Here is a 16,972-nt window from a genome sequence, read left to right as displayed (position 1 = left end):
AGCTCCCCAGCATTTAACTTTATAAGTGAGAGTATTGTAAAAAGTTCAAACAAAATTCACAAAGGTATATACTAATAATTGATTGTATGTTAGATTTCCAATTGCTACCCCTATTCTTGGCTTTCAGATACATCAGTAGGGACAGGGTGCACATCTGTCTTAAGTTTTATTGGATCTAAGCACCACGGTGCTCTTTTACTTGCTGGTTAGGGGCCACAGCTTGCAGCAAAGTGTGGAAGAGTAATGAAGGCATTAGGTTTCTAAATCAGGCACGTGAAGGGAACAAAATGAACCGTTCATGAACGGTGAGGTTTGTAAGAGCCCTGTCCTACAGCTGCTGAGGAGTGAGACTTTGAAACAAAAGCAGTGGAGATGATGACATCCTGTCCCTCAGTGCTTATTTGCATCTATTGAGTAGCTGAAAGTATTAGTGTTAGACCTAGTTTTTGTTAACCAGTAGCATGTTTCGATGTAACTACCAGTTGGGGTGTTAGCATTGTTCTCTGCAGAGTGGTTCTTAATCTCTAGAAGTATCTGGATATGGTCAGCTTAATTGGAATAATTTAGTAGCAGAGAGCCAAGGAGGAGAGATTCCTTTGAAATTGCTTATACAGAAAGTTACTTCTTAATTGAAGGCGGAGGGGAAGAAGATTGCTATGGCTGACTCCTTTCTATTAACATCAGTAATGGGATGCAATTTCAAGACAAATTAAACTAGGGACCTAATTTATTTGCTTTCGAGTGTAGTAACTTGACATGAGCTTTACAGGCCAAGGGATTGCTGGTGCTAGCTGGTTACATCAGTGTAGAAAAATGAGGGGAACCTGCCAGCAACTGCTCTGAAAATCAGAAGTTAATCTGTTTAAGCAAATAGTGGGGACCTTAACATGTAGTTTGTCTCTTTGTAGTGGACAGGCTTTTACTTAAGTTCTTTGTACAGAGGAGAAAACTTAGCTAGGCAAACTCAAGATTTTTGTTGCAATACTGATAAAGCCCTATTTTTGTCACGTAAGTACTGGTATCTGTCTCGGTTTCATGTGATACAGTGAACACTTTACCCTATCTTAACTAAAAGATTTCAGTACTAAAATTTCTGAAGAAAGCTTCATTTTAAACAATTTACTACAAGCCTGCAATCTTTCTTTTTTACCTAGGCACTGTTATGACTAGTGTTGTAACACAGCTACCATTGTAGCTCTGACTGAACTATTATAGTACTCCCAGCAAACAGGTCAGAGAAAGGAACACAACACTGTCCATCAGTGTTTGAGGTCAGATAAGGGGGTTAATATCATACCCAAAGATATGACTCATTTTAATTCATTTTAATAGCTCCATTTGGAAATACAGTGCAGAGTTATCAATGATGCATGTAACTTACCTTAAGGAAAAATACATCGCCTACATTTTGTAAATGCCCTGCTGTCTAGCCCTAGTATGTGGAAGGTTTGTGATGCTCAAGCTTTGGCCATCTGAAAGTCCTTTTTATACTGGTGAAAACTTGAGGTGCCTTGCACTGTGGGTAATAATTGGCAGCCCTATTTATTGATAGTGCTTTGGCTATGTATTGTGAGAATTGAATTGCTGTAGTACCACATTACTCCTGTCCTTCAGCTGAGGACATTGTAGTGCTTGTCAGGGTTTCACTGGTTCATAATTTTTCTCGAGATGTTTAGACAATTGAATTGTACTAAACTAACAGTTGAATATGGACCTACCAGGCAATAGCCAGCATATGTTTCATAGCTGCAGCTGGAGAACGATTAGCTGAAAATAGAAAGCATTGTATCTTTTCTGAAGTGGCTGGAAATCAATGTATTAAGTGTTTTTTCCCCCCACTGTATGTACAGTAGATCTAGTACTAGAAGTTACTTAGTTAAGTTACTAAGTGCCCGCTTACTGCTATTACTAGTAAATAATGTAACTATGTTGAATTTAAAGTTACCTTTATAGACTTTCATAGTGATAGTGAGCATCTGTAAAAGCTCCACAAGTTTGCAGTAGTTTTCTTCCAAATGTTGTAAGAACTGGAGGGGAATTATTTTATTTTAACCAAGAGAAGACTGCTTTTAAGTAAAGTTCCATAACATTGCATCAGTCTTGCCTCTGGTGCTATTGCTGCTGCTCAGCAACATGTTTTCTACTAGAGCGCAGGGAATGTTAAACTTAACTCACTGTTTTACTTAACTTGCTTGTCCCCCATCCCATTAAAAAGCAGTGCAGATGAAAAAGTGTGGTGTATATGAGAATGGGATTTTACACAGGATCAAATTAGGTTCTTGGTGTGTTTTTGTGTGGTGTGGGTTTTTTTTTTAAATTTTCCAAGTGCTAGCAAGCTTTGTTCTTTTCCAAATAGCCAATCACCTACTGGATACTTGTAGACTGAGCTCAGCTGCTTTTATTTTACTTAGACATAATTCATTTTAGTGAAGATATGGTGTTACCATCTGCTGCTTTTAAAATAAGTGGCTCTTAAAAGTAGAGATTCTACAGGGAACCAAGAAAAGAGGAAGAACTTTACTTTCTAAATCCTTGAATGGGGTAAATACTGTAAAAGCTGGTGTAAAAAGAAACCTATGCCTCTTCATGTGCTGGTGCCGATGTCGGGGTCAGAGGTGGTCCTTCCTGGGCCAGTACTTCTAGCACTGCCTTTATGCTGCAGTGTTCAATGAATCCATCCTCTTTTTAGCTTGAACAGGTAGAGCAGGGTTAGCTGATAGGCATGCTCTGCTGTAGACCTAATCTGTTTCAAATAAAGTTTCACTTTCAATCTGTTCTTTTCTAGTGACTTATCTTCTTGTGGGTGTTTTCCTATCATTGTTTATGCGCCTTTATGGCATCTGGAGATGGAACAGTGTCAGCAAATATCTTTTCCTGAAATTGCTACTACCAAACATGCAGAACTCATCTCTTCACGCATTTTCCTTTTATTCGGATTCTCTCTTATTTGATCAATCCCTAACAATCTGATAGTAACTGTGGTATTCTTCTTCCTTGCTTATTTTCTTGTCTTAAATATTTTTATATATCAGCCACTTCTAGATTCATGTTTGCTTTTGAAAGTGTCTCTCTAATTTTCTCAGAGGCTCTCATTCTTAAAACACATTGGCTGTGTGTGCTGTGTTACAAATCATATTCTCTGCCCAGGATTTACTGGGGTAGGAGATGCAAGAAGTTACATGAAAGAGAAAAGACTGTTTCAGGTGCAGGGAAGTCCAAGAAGATTAATATCTAGCACTTCCCACCCATAGGTTGCAATGTTCTGCATTAGCATGTGCCATCTTAGAGCAGCAGTCAGGGGCCGAGGCAGAGAGAGGACTAGTGATTTGTCAGGAGGAGAGCAAAACTTTCACTCAAGTCCTGTGACTGATATTTTTTTTTTTCCCCCTTGCTTGTGGGGAGAGCTAGGAAGAGTTCTTGGGGAGGGGTCTGAAGGAGGAACTGTGATGGATGAGAAAGAAGGGCTCTTTGTAAGCAGGTAAGAGGCTGCTCAGAGCACAGGACAAAAGAAATGCAAGCACCAGAAATAATGCTATAGAAAAAGGGTGATCTGAAGGCAATGAATAGAGTGAAAGACACATGAGAAGTTTCCTAAACACTTTTTCAATGGAGAAAGCTTTCAGTTTGAGACTCTTGCTTTCTCCTTTCTGGTCTAAACCTGATGTCAGAACCCTTCTAAGGGCAGTGTAGCAGAACTGATCAATAATTTAGAGAAAAAACAGCACTATTTAAATCTCAGTAGGAGCCAGGAAGCACCTCATGGAGAGAAGACTTGGTGTTTTTTTTTTTTTTTTCCTCTGGAAAACAGAGAGTACTCAGCTGAGTTGGGAACTGCTGCCCCCCTGAGCTGCCCTGGCTTTTGTTCACCAGCCTGGTGCTTTGCTTGTCCGAATGTGTCTGTGTGCTGCCTTTGGCACCCATGCTGCAGGGAGCAGACCTCTGCTCTGACCAACTAACTTCCTGACCCCAAAGCAGCATCTCTTTAAGGCTTGGTATGATGTGACTGTTCTGAGCCTGGTCAGCAAGTTGCAGCTGACTTATTTGTAACCAGCTTGGTTGGCTCTACCAGGACATCTGGTAATATTTGATTTGGGGGGGGGGGGGGTGTAGGGAAAGCAACCCCCACCCACAATTTATCTACCTACCCAGCTCTGAAAGAGCAAGGCTACTAAGCATGGTATCTCAGAATTCCTACCCATGTCCCTCACTAGGCGGATTATAGTTGCACCTAGAAGGTCTGATAATATCCACCTTAGGTGCTGTAGAAATATGTCAAATGTCTGTCCTAACCCAAATTACAGCTAGTGGCAATCTGTCAGTACTAGGAAAGGACTATTCTCAATTTGAGCTGCTAAAGAAAAACTTCAACACTTAATGCAACTGTAGTTACTAGAACCAGAAGAGTGTATTTACTGCAACTGGCAAAGCAGAGTCCACTGGAACACCACGCTATTTGCCAGGAAATGAGAATGTTACCTGCCGCTTTACGCTGCGTGCAGAGTTAGTGCCAAAGGGAATAAGGTTAAGATAATGATGTGTGTGACAAAAGGAAGGAGGTTAATGATTAAAAAAAGATCTTATTAAATGAAGGAAGATGGTGCACACCTCTGAACAATTAAAGTTGGAAAATGTCCCTTATGCATAAGTTGGTTTCTGACTGAAGACTACAGCTGCTGTTAACTAAATCAATAGAGCAGCTCAGGGAGGTACCAGGCTTTTAGGGGCTGAATAGGCACTGCCTTGGGAGAGTCCTGCAGCAGCTGGTAAATGCCTGTTTGATCTAATTCCTATGGTGCTAAAAGAGGACTGACTTTAGCTTTTCACTGCTGTGTGTAGATCCGTTTTCAGTGTCTGTATAATCAGTTTTCTCAGGAGGGAGGGGATGTCAAGCTATTGTGACATTGGTAAAAAGGATCATCCCCCTCTATTAATTACCTAAGGAACCTCCTGTTTGTCCTGGAACATGCACTACAAACTGCTCCTTTGCTACTTCATGGGGTAGGTGTAAGATTTGTATTCGCCCGAGGGGGTGGGAAATGTACCTGCTGGAGTCATAAACCACTTGCAAGAAAATATCTATTCAGCAAGATTGCAGTTGCATTTGCTACACTTAAAATTACTTTTAAGCAGCAAATGAAACTCTTCTGCAGCAAATGACTGAGAACTTACTAGTATTCCTGTATCAGTATCTGGGGTTACTTCTGAATAGCCAGTTTCGAACAGCACTATTTCCTGCTTGATGTTTACAGACCTGCATGAAGACATACCACTGCTACTGGCTCTATTTGATTTTGTTCTGCAACAGTGTTATAAAGACTAAGTGAGAATAAGGAAACACTGATACAGAGGCCATACTTCATTAAGCCTGGCTATTCATTCTCAACCAAGCTCCTTGCCTTATTTTCTGACAAGCTGCATCAATTTATGGTGTAATATAAAAATTTCCCATTGCTTTGACACCAGCTGCTCTCATTTACATCTGCTGTGTCAATGGCTGATTCCAGGTAATGACTCTTGGTTTTGTTCCTACTGTGTATTCCTGTATCAAGTGTTGTCTCCTCACATGTAAATGTCAGCAGGGTACCGGGTGTTCACCTCTGTCGTCGGGCATATTTTACTTCAGTGTGGTCTGCTGGCTATTTCAATATACCTTCATTGTGTTTGAATTAATAGCAGTCGCTGCTGCTAACTGATTAATTGGCTGATCTCAAACATACATCCGGTATAGGTGGCTGGCTGCCTTTAATGGAAGAATTGGAAGCTGTAGCTGGTCTCTCCTACTTGCTAAAATGAGAGGTATGACGCCTTTGGGGATAATTAGTGGCTTTATAGGATTAGTTATATTCAGTTCTTTGAATTTAGTAAAAGCCTTTCTGCTGACCTCTGTAGGGTTTAGACTAGGCTGTTGGAGGAGGTTGTTTAAGAAGATATTTTCCCAAACTATGTTAAGTGGTAACCATTGAATTTAATTTTTAAAAGGTCCTGCCTACAACTCACAAAATATTCACTGTGTGCAAGGCAATGTGTGTGTGACAGAGTCAAAACCTGTGATCTTCATAATTTCTAGCACGGATTCTTAGTTCTGGAGGAACATGCTTTTCCCATGACAGCTTAGACTTGCTTAGCAAGCAATGCCCCGTCGGCCTCTCTAATCCAAGTGGGGCTAAAGGAGCTTCCCTGGGTTTTTTTTTTTGTTTGCTCTGCACCTACTACTTTTCTTTGTACAAGACCCATTAACTACCACTTTTCCTGCCAATTGTTGGTCTTCCCTAAAATAAAAGTAGATATTTTGTGCCTGTATCATTAAAAGCCTCTATCCTCTATAACTGCTATTCTCTCTATCTCCAACTGCCCTTCAGTGCTATTTTTCTTCCCCTCTGTTATCTGAGTCTATTGACTTAGGAGGCATCGGAATGGACCTTTTTCAAGGCCGTTCTTGACAGCGATTAGAAGCAGAACATCATAACCAAACCAAGGGCTGGCTCTGCCTTGCTTCCAATAGGGACAATGAGGAGAGTTACCTAATACCGAAGGCTGTCCCATCTTGACTCATTAATATCAGAGGAGAGCTCAGGCTCTAAAATGCTCCCAGTTGGTGGCATGGGGAGGATAAGAGGAAAGGTCAGTCCTCTTCACCCTATAGGCTCTCTTAATGGATCATATTGTGAACAGCTTAATGCTGTGACCTAGCAGGTCTTCAGACACCTGTGGGGATCAGAAAGGATTTGACTAGCTGAAGGCAGGCAGGGAAAAGACTAAGTCTCTTAGCGTCCCTCTTCATGGGTCATCTTTGGTTGCTTCCCACAGGATCTTGACCTTTTTTGTGTAATCTCAGAACAGTTGCTCATCACTCAGTGTGAGCAAGTCCATGAGCTTCTCTGCTCCATTTCAACCTGTTGCTGTGTAAACTGTGGACAGTGGTGTAAATATTTCACAGCTGTTTGCTGAACTATGTTTGCTCTGGGCTCTGAACATATAATACTCTGTACTACAAATGGGCCAGTTTTGCCCCCCTGCCCCCCATTGCAGGCCTCTGTTTCTGAAATATCCTTCAACCCACTGGCTGCAGAAAAGGAGGAGGGGTTCTCATCTATTAGATTTGTCTTGATCTTATTTTAAAACTGTAATCTGAGGATGAGGAATTACAGCTTCTATGAATTACCTCACCCAGCTCAGCATCTCATCCTGAGATGTACTGGGACTACTGACTTGCTGGGAAGTTAATAGTTACTCAGCATCCTCTGGTGACAGGCAAAAGGATAAAAGGAAGAAGTGAAACAGTGTAAAACATACAAAATTGGCAGATGGCCGAGAAAGCTTAAGCTATTTTATGTTCCCATAAGGGGGAAAAAAAAAAGTTTATGGGGAAGCCTTTCTTAAAAGTTGCCTGAGAAATAATAATGATTTTAATAGTAAAATTATATTTAAAAGACTTTGAGGAAGTGTGATTTTTTTTTTAATCTCGTTGCAGAAATCTGGTACTTTTCCCTGGATCAGTAATTAATAATTTCAATTTTATTTTCTTAGTATTTGGGGCTTAATATATAGATGTATGAAAATATAAACAGTGGAGCTGTAGGAAACATTATTTTAGATGAACTATGACAAGACATAGCAAAGTCCTGATGTGTATTTAGTATAAAAATTATATTCTCTTATTGTTCCTAAAGTTTCTTTGTTTGCCTCCCTCTTGACCACGCGGTGTCACTCTGGTACCTCCGTACTGACAACCACTGCAGGGGGGCAGGGAAGAGGAGAAAAACTCTACCAGACTCTCCTGGCTCCATGAAAAATTGAAGGGTATTTATTTTCTGGTAGGCAGCCAGACTGAAAATACTATCTGAATTGAAAGCCTTTCATGAAACATCTGGGCAGTTAAATTTTGCTAACTTCAAAGATGTCCAGTACCGTACTGACATACTGATTTCTTTCTTCAGTGAATAATCACTTAGGCTAACGCACAAAAACCTCTGTAAAACTATTTCATGCTGAAATTCATGATCAGAATGGCTATGCTTAATAAAGCAAGTATCACAGAAGTGCCAGTCAATATAGTTAAACTACAACAGGCTCATAATCAGTCTCACAAATCCCTATAAATTGTCCGCAGTGGCCAGTTTCGCAGTAGATTTTTTTTGAAGTCTGCATGCTTAATCTCTAGATTTCCCATTCTGTACTTGATATGTGCGTGCAAAATTGTGCCTCTAATTTTTGTTTTGCAATCTGTCATTTTCTAAGTACCTTTTGAAAGCTTGACTAGATTCTCTGCTACTAAAAAAAAAAAAAGTCAAGTTTATAGCAGTTGAGAATCTGGTCCTCAATACTGACTTTAAATATAAGGTCTTGTTTTTATTTGTTGATATGGTGTTCTCCTAAATGCAAAAGCTTTTGGCTAAAAGCAGAACTATGTAAAATGCTTCCCGGATGACTCGATCTGCTCTCAGAGGCATGGGATTATACAGTCACATGCCTGGTAAAATTTACCCCAGTGCTGGTGATGAAGCATTAGGATTTTTTTTCTCTCCTCCCTCAATGCACAGAACGACATACAGATACATAACTAACAGAAGTTTACACTAGTAATTCTGTTCACTGAGCTGCTTGAGGCAGTAATGCAGGTATTAATGTATAGGACATGTACTTTGATAGTTATCCTTGGGAATGGAAAAATACACTAATCATTTCCCAGTTCTCATTCAAGTGCTTATAATATGGTCTAGTGCATTTTACACATAGTCAAAGAGCATAAATATATAGCAGGTGTCCTCTCTTATGACATGTGGCTCTGTCAAAGTACTTGTTCTGTTAAGTGGCGAAAAATACTAATGCTGCTTCTTTATAATGGGGCATTTTTCAGTGAGAGAGATGTAAAATCACACATAATGTACCCATCTCCACAAGTAACATGAATTCTAAGGACAGTGATTGAGTACAAAGAGAAAGAGAGTCTTTAGTAACATCTGTCATTGGCTTAACTTGGCGAGTCACCATACATCGTTCTTCAACTCATGGAAACCCTGCCAGAGATGGACTGGATGACATCACACAACTTCTTACCGAGAGGCTACACGAAAGAAGCCTACGGAAGATGCTTTTTTTTCTTAGGAAATGATTAGATGTATCCTAACTAAATTAGAGTCCTCTAACTGCTCTTGCCATGTACAGTAAAAACTAGGCTGGTCTCTTCAAAGCAAAAAAGCTAGAGAAATAAGGTGGAATTTAATTTACCCTCATGGCAGTAAGAAGAATAAATTTTAGCTCTGAAATTATGGTCTACTGCAATTAAAAACCATTTTGTATAGGTGAGTCAATTACTATGTATAATTTTCTCATGTAATCCATGTCACAGAGTTTGAAAATACTTTCTTAGTTAAGAATAGCCCTGGCTTAGAAAAAGGCAAAGTTTATGGATAATAAAAAGCAGTGCTTGTCTAGGTTTTCCCTTTTTCAAGCTTTGAACAAACATCAACTGATTTAATTAGCCTTCAACACCTCTCTATTGTCATTTGAACTGAAATTGAGAGTATTCTCTGCATATATCTACCAGTTATTTTATATAGAGACAGTGTTTGCAAAGCAAAAGATTCTGTTTTGCAATCTCTCTGCAACCAAGCAGCACTGAAAAATGTTTCTGTTTTGGTTCCATTCTTTGTTTCATTTGATTTCTTTAATTCTTAGGATAGGAGTAAACGGACTCAAAATCCATTCGGTATTCTGAAATCTGGAGAGTATGTCCCAGCTGATGAAGCCAACAGTCTCAGCAGATGCGATTTAGAGAAGCCCCTTAGTGTCTAGGGAAGATTTACATTAGCTATGAATTTGGGCTTTGGTGTTTCTAGCACCATTTCTGCGATGAGCTTCATCTGAACGTGGCTGTTTGCCTGGGGAAAGCCGCAGTCTGGGGGAAGCAGAGCTGCAGGCTCTGGGCCTTCTATTTGTAGACCACACATGCCAATTTTCCTCCTAAAATGTGATTATTACATTTACAACACAAATCTGAGCTGAAACTTCAACAAAATTGGAAACTAAGCTGTTCAGTTTTACCTCCAGCAGAGAGCAAAATAAACACATCCCTGCAGTGTGGTTTTCCAAGGCCAGGCTCAAATTTCACATCAAACAAATCTAGCAAGTGACAGGTCAAAACACATGCCTTTAAAATACCAGGGAAAGGAAAGCTGTTTCAGCAGCAACCAGATAAACAAAACCAAACCAAAACCCCCAAATTCTGAACAGCCTCAAATCATGTTAGCGGCATATTCGAGGCAGCTGTCAGCTCGGTAGCTAGCCCACATTCAGCAATGGTTATTCTTCCAGTCATTCTTTGTGTTTGAATAGGGACTGTCTTGCTGTCTAGCTCTTAAGCCCTGTCCTGAAAGTATTCTGTTATTTCAAGCCTCTTGGGGAAAAAAACCAAAACGAAACAAAACCAACATGCCACTGCATTTCAATTCTGGCTTGCTAAGATTGAGGAGGAACACAGAACGAGGAATAAGCTCACAGGCTTCCTTGTTTTACCAGAGGTACGATCAAATGAAAAGGTTGTTTGGGGACGTGACATTACCATGAAGCAGCTGGCCTATACTAGGTGATATATGCTTTTAGCCTATGACAAATAGGAGGTAATCCAATTTTAGTTCTTACAAAAAAAAAAAAAAAAAAAAAAAAAAATCAGTCTGGTCTAAGTAACTGAGCCTTCAGAAAGTTCCCTGACCAGCAGGAAAGTTTCTCACCATCTGCCCCTACAATTTCAAAGTAACAGGCTCACAGCATTTGCCATGATTTTGACAGGGCTTGACTTTGCCATTTTAATAAATTGGCTTCCAAAGGAAAGCTTTCTCTGTTCAGTGAAATCTCTTAAAAGGGCCCAAAAAGCCTTTCACCTATTGAGGAGTTAAAGTCAGCTTTTTAGATTTTACCCATGGGATTGTGGAACGAGAGCGTGGGACTCATTCAGAAGAGTGTCAGGCTATGGGAGTTATATGCAAGCTGGAGGAATCAGTCAGTGTCAGAAAGATTTGACATTAAAGTAAGTGAAGGTTTATTATTATTATTACTTTATTATAATTATTTTAATAATTTCTGGCTATAAAATTATGAGCTATGTGATCTCTATCCGCCCCGTAAGACTTTCTGACCAGTTACAAGAGCCAAATTGAGACATCAATACCATAGGCTTAATGTCCTATGGCTACATGGGCTATCAGTATCTCTGCTCTCATTTAAAAGGCTTCTTGTTTCATTTTAAAGTCTCTAGGCCTCACAGAGGGACTGGAAGGCAAAAAGCTCCAGCATTATAACAACCAACTGTACTGGATTCAGGCTTGTCAGCCTGGATCTGCTGGCAGGACATGGCCACTGCCTTGTGCAAAGCACCTCAGGTATCAGACTGACATGCACCCGCACCAGCCCTCTGCAAGGGCCTGGAGTGGAGGGCGTGGGGCTGGGCTCAGCTGCCCCCATCCATATGCAAGGACCTCAGCACCCTTGCTCTGAGGTTCATGAGCAGCTCGCTCCCAGCTGCCACCCGGGACTGTCTCGTGTCCAACAGCCGCGGTGTGCTCTGGAGGCAGCTGCCCCACCAGCAAACCCTGCTTATGGCAAGAAAGGAACCAGTAGGAGCAGGCAAAGGGAAGACACCCAGACAAACCCATACAGATCTGTCTTATAAACCACCAAACAATCACTTTCATGGCAGGAGGCATCTTCCCTACAGCAGGTAAAATTACAGCATGAGGAGCGTTCACCTAGACCACATACCAGATTGACAGAGCATCCCTCGGAGCTTCATCATGCTGAAGAAAACATATAGCTCCAGAGAGTCTCAGATGAACACAACTACAACATGTGAATGTCCCTAATATTTTCTTCATATATTTAGTCACACGCATATATTCCCTACAAAACCATAGGCTGTTAACAAATGCAGCATGTATGATTTGGGCAGATAGCGCATCAAAGGCAATGCGTCGCCAAGGAAGCGGTGAACCTGTCACCTGTACAGTAGGTCACAGAACAACTACGAAGGATTGCTTTCCTTTTATTGTGCAAAGGACAATAACACCGAAACACACTTTTTCCTCACAATTTGCTGCCTAACGGAACCAAGAAAAAAAGGTTATACTTGAACAATTTGAGGAAAACTTCAGCTGGAGAGTGAAGGAGAAGCAGCAGCACACAGAAAAGGATTAAACACCACTACCTCTTTCTTTTCTGGTCAGCAGAATTCTCTTACCTTTTTTCCTCAAGATTCTGTTTGAGGCCCTCGTCGAGATCCAAGCTCCAAATTTTATGTAGGGCTGTAGTAGGCGACTCCTTACAGAAGAAAATGTCAAAACTTGTGAATAGATCTCCACTAAAAAATAAGCTTAAAAATATTTTTTTTCATGTAAACCATTTTATCTTGCACAATGAAAGCAAGATGACATTACTGTGCTTAATAGAACACTATTTCAGCAGAAAGAGATGGAGAGAAACAAGAATTATAAACCCATGCTGTATCTGAAATAAATCTACTCTCCTAGTAGGTTAAAGCCCACTGAAATAAAGCCCAGGGGAGGAGGAAAAGGAGAGGCTGCAAAGGCTCCTGGGGGATGGGAGGGCTATAAAACCTGAAGCAGCAGCAGAGGTGGCCAGTTCAGAGCTTGTTGATGGAGGGGAGAAGTAGTACTCAGAGCTAAAGGAAGCAAAAGGTAAACTGCTTCACACTTACTAGGCTTAAACTGATATTTTTCTTCTGTTGTGTAGGAAGTGTAAGCTAGAAAATGAGATCTATAACTTCCAAGGTCTATCGGAACCTTTCTTCCTTTGTGTGAAATCTTCCATCCCATGACAAGTCAGTGGTTACGTGCTATTAGCAGTTTAGGTCCATGTTTGTTCAACCTGTGTGCTTGCTCATAGACTGAGCTAAAGGTTCCTTACAGCTTCATCTGTCCTGTTTTGGCATGCAAGACTTTGGTCTGCTAGAAACCTTCTCTTCTTGGTTTCATTGGGGTTGGCCTTGTGCTAGTTTGTAACACCGTAGGATGCCTCTTGTACGGAAACAGTTGTAAGCTCCTGTTGTTTTTAGACTTCAGCCTCTGCTCCCTGCAGCTATACTACACTATTGTGCTAAAGAAAGAGGTGTTTAATTAAGGAATGAGTAGTAAAACATCTAACAACTGTTGCGATGAGTTGTCATGTGGGATATCTTGACCATGAATCCTAGCTGATCACTAATAGCAGGGAAAATGCCTTGCTCAAAGTTACAGAGGGTATTGCTGCTGTAGCTTCGTACAATGATTGAGAACAAATAGGTGTGGGGCTCTCTGTGCAGCTGATGTACTTACAGTTAGCTTAGAGTGTTTTTATCTACTACTTCTTCCCTATTCAGTGGGGTAATCCACCTACTTAAAAGTGGTGTTATGGTGCTAAATTAATTAATCTTAGTAACGTGCTTTTACAGCACTGCCTCATCTACTACAGAAAAGTTAATGATCAGCCACTCCTATTGCTTGAATCAGGCTTTCAACAGCCCATTCAGCTTTTAATTTACCCTTTTTAGATGTTGTAATGCATATTTTTTTTGTTTGACATATTTTCCTCTGCTCCTGGCAACCTTCAAAACCCTCAGCAGGTGGGTAAAATATCCCAAAACAGTGGAACTGAGCCTCACATTTATGACGGAATGTGATGCTCTTTCACAACTAGCTGCACAGCTATGTTCTAGCTAGCTATGCAAAGGCAGATTTGATCTGAGGCAGGCTTTAATATGTACAACTCAGCAGAAAGCAGAGCCAAAAAGCAGCCATCTGTGCAGCTGGCACACATCCAAAGGGAATGGTGTAAAGGTTGTCCTAACTGCTCACCTGTGGTACTGCCTAACGAGCTGATCCAGTGCTTTCCTGCAGCTGGAGGTCAGGGGGGGTGGTGGTGCAAGAGGAAGGATTAGGAGCTGTGTGCATGCAGGAGGCTTGCAAACACCCTTCTCAGCTGAGGTGACTGCAGGTGAATCTACTCATGGTGATGATTGTGTGTGTCATAACAAGCCCCAGTTTCTCCTGGGGTTGCCTACCACCTACTCTTCAGCTTTTTCTAAATATTATTTTCCTTTTTCCTCTCCCCAGTCCAAAAGGCAGTGAAGTACGCACAGTATTTCCAAGGGCCCAGTCTGTAAAACAGGATGCTACTGATGCAGGGCAAGGATAAGACACTACTCTCCCTGAACTTTAAATCCTCTGAACATATTTTTAGGAAAAGCTGTGCTTTTTGTTAACCACCTTAGTACCAATAGACTCAATGTTTACTCTATTGACCAGTATGAGTGTTCTGCCTAAGGTTTGGGTCTCCAGTAAAAAAACTAGGACTAAGCCTTACAGAAACATAGTTCTCAGTTAGCTGAACCTGGGCACTTCCCAAAAGGCATTTATGGCAGATCAAGTGATGTGCTGTGACTGCAATCTGCTATCGGCATATCTGGGAGGGGTGTGTTGCCCCTTTTTTTTCTTTCACAAGAAATAGTGAGGACTGCTCTATGTCTGACAGCTTGACTGTGCCTTGTTCTGTCCTACCTGAAGTGCTGCACAAGCTCGCCATCACTAATGGCACTTGCACAAAACTGAGTTAAGTTTTCCCTGTACTCTGAGTATACCCACAGTCATCTTTAATCACACTTAATGCCCACACTTTGCTATATAACTTAAGAAAAGCTTAAGCTACAAGAGGGAGGGGGATGTATGGGGAGGAAAGACCATTTCAATTTTAAAGGCAACAGCAGACAGAGCCTAAAGTTTTTAAACTATATATAAAATAAAATATATGGATAAAAATATGTAAATTAAACTAAGGGCATGGAGCCAGAAAACCAAAGGACAGCAACCCAGAAGGACAGTTGCAGCTTGCTGTTTGGAGGGTCCTCAGCTGCTCTGGACAGAAGTGAGAAGCTCCTGCTCCAGGGAGGATGCTGGGCCCTACACTGTCTATCTGGAGCTGAGAATTGAACTGGTGACTGAACTGGTGTGAGGTGGCAGAAGTCAGCAGGTTTGAAGCCTCATCTTCAGGTGAAAAATTGCACTGAGAAAGCAGAGAGCTGCAATAAAAAAAAAGCACAATGCTGATCCACTAGCCAGCAAAGAACTCATCAGAGACATATAAATACAACTTCACACACTTTAATGTGTAAACCACTCAACAAAATAAATTATGCTACACTGGCTAAGTGGTAAAAGGCCTTAAGAAAATTGAAAAAGCTTATAATAATGAAAGATTATTCCCAGTGCAATAGAAGAAATGTGTATCACACTAAGTGATAGTACTTTGTCAGCCTTGTGTGTGAAAATAAGCAAAGTGAGTAAGAAGCAAGCAAAGAGGGTAGGCAGAAGTGGTGGCTGGACACAGCATTTACCTTGGCTCTTTACAGTCAGTGACAGGCTGATGGCTACACTTAAGGTAAGACATGTCTCCATATCTCCCTACTATCACTGCTCACATCAGAGTGATTTTTTTTTTTTGGAATATGCTACTGTGCAACTCCAGAACTGGAAACTGATTAACTCCCAACAGGCAAAAGGGCCTCCTAAAGAGCAGGGCAGTGTAGGTGACTCTGGGGATCACAACACAGAGCTGAATCTAACATGTTACTTAGGTACTTGGTTAGGGCAAAATGATTCAAGATGCTTTAAAATCCCTATATTCATGCTGTGTATTCTCATGTGATTTAGCATCATCCAGAACAATGACCAGTGTTTGCTGTAGACTGTGAGGCCAGATTTCATAATTACATATATTGGACAGGACTAGTCTAGCTTACCCCCAGAAGCTGGTACCTGGGTCTGACTCCTGTGCTCAAAGGGGCTTCTGTTTTGCAGTCTTTCTGTCTGTGGACACAATTACTTCATGGATCTGACCTCTTCTAAAAGACTAATCTTTTGCACAGAACAATGCAGGAACAGTATAATCTTCCAGGAATGAATGAAGGATGAATTCCTCTGCTTTCCCTCCTCCCCCTTCATGGGCTGAGCCTGTACTTGCCAAGAGGTAAGTGATGATCTCTTGAACTGACACCAGATAGAAGACCGACCAGTTCAAATACAAGGGACTCTGCCTGCAGCACAGGGAGAGAAAGAGCAGACTTGGGTATTTCTGCAGTGAAGTAGGAGCATCCTTAATGAGGGTCACAGGAACAGCCACAAGCAGATCACCAAAGGTCTGCTCAGCCCCAAATCCTGCCTGTGACAGTGGCCAACAGCAAATGCTTTGGGAAACATAAAGCAAGGTAAGCATGAAATAGTATTTGGTTGTATACTCCCAACTTTCAGTGCCTTGGGCTTAAGTCCCTGAAGCAGAGGTGATGATTTTGTATTGGACAGCTTTCCTCCCCAAAGGTTTCTTTTGGGAGCTGTGTGAGGTTCCAGCCAGTGTTCTCTGGGAAGAAATTTTGCAGCTCGACTAACACTGGTGTGGAGAGATGGTCTTGGTTGTGAACCTGCCATGCTAGTTTCATTTGATGCCATTCAACTCTCATACTATGGGAGTGCTTAGTTACTCCCTGATAGCCTTTCCACCTTCCATGAGTTTGGGCTTCTCCAATTCCAACCCCTCCCACCCCCTGCCCCAGGCTGAACACAGCCCTTAACGTAATACAGATGCCTGCTTTCTTAGCAGGCTAGAAGGACTAACTCTTCCTGAAAAGCCTTCTGGTTTCCTAGAGTATGCCACTCCCTACAAATGTGCAGACAACTCGGCACAAATACAGTGACTGTGCCAGCCTGCCCTCCCTATGGCCAATTATAGCTTGTATCAAAGAATGACGATGCTCATGAAATGTCAAATGCCCATATCAAATGGTTTTGACTTGATTAGTACTTCATTCAAGTGCTGCCAAAACAGAAGATGATAGTGTAGCTGACTGCTGAAGGGACAAGGGGAAAATGTTGTGGCTGCATTTTTCTCCCTAGGTATTGGAATTAAGACCAAAAGGGAATTCAAAGAGAAGATC

The sequence above is a fragment of the Calonectris borealis genome, chromosome 7, assembly GCF_964195595.1.
Source record: "Calonectris borealis chromosome 7, bCalBor7.hap1.2, whole genome shotgun sequence".
NCBI classification, from domain to species: domain Eukaryota; kingdom Metazoa; phylum Chordata; class Aves; order Procellariiformes; family Procellariidae; genus Calonectris; species Calonectris borealis.
Note: the sequence above shows the minus strand (reverse complement) of the source record.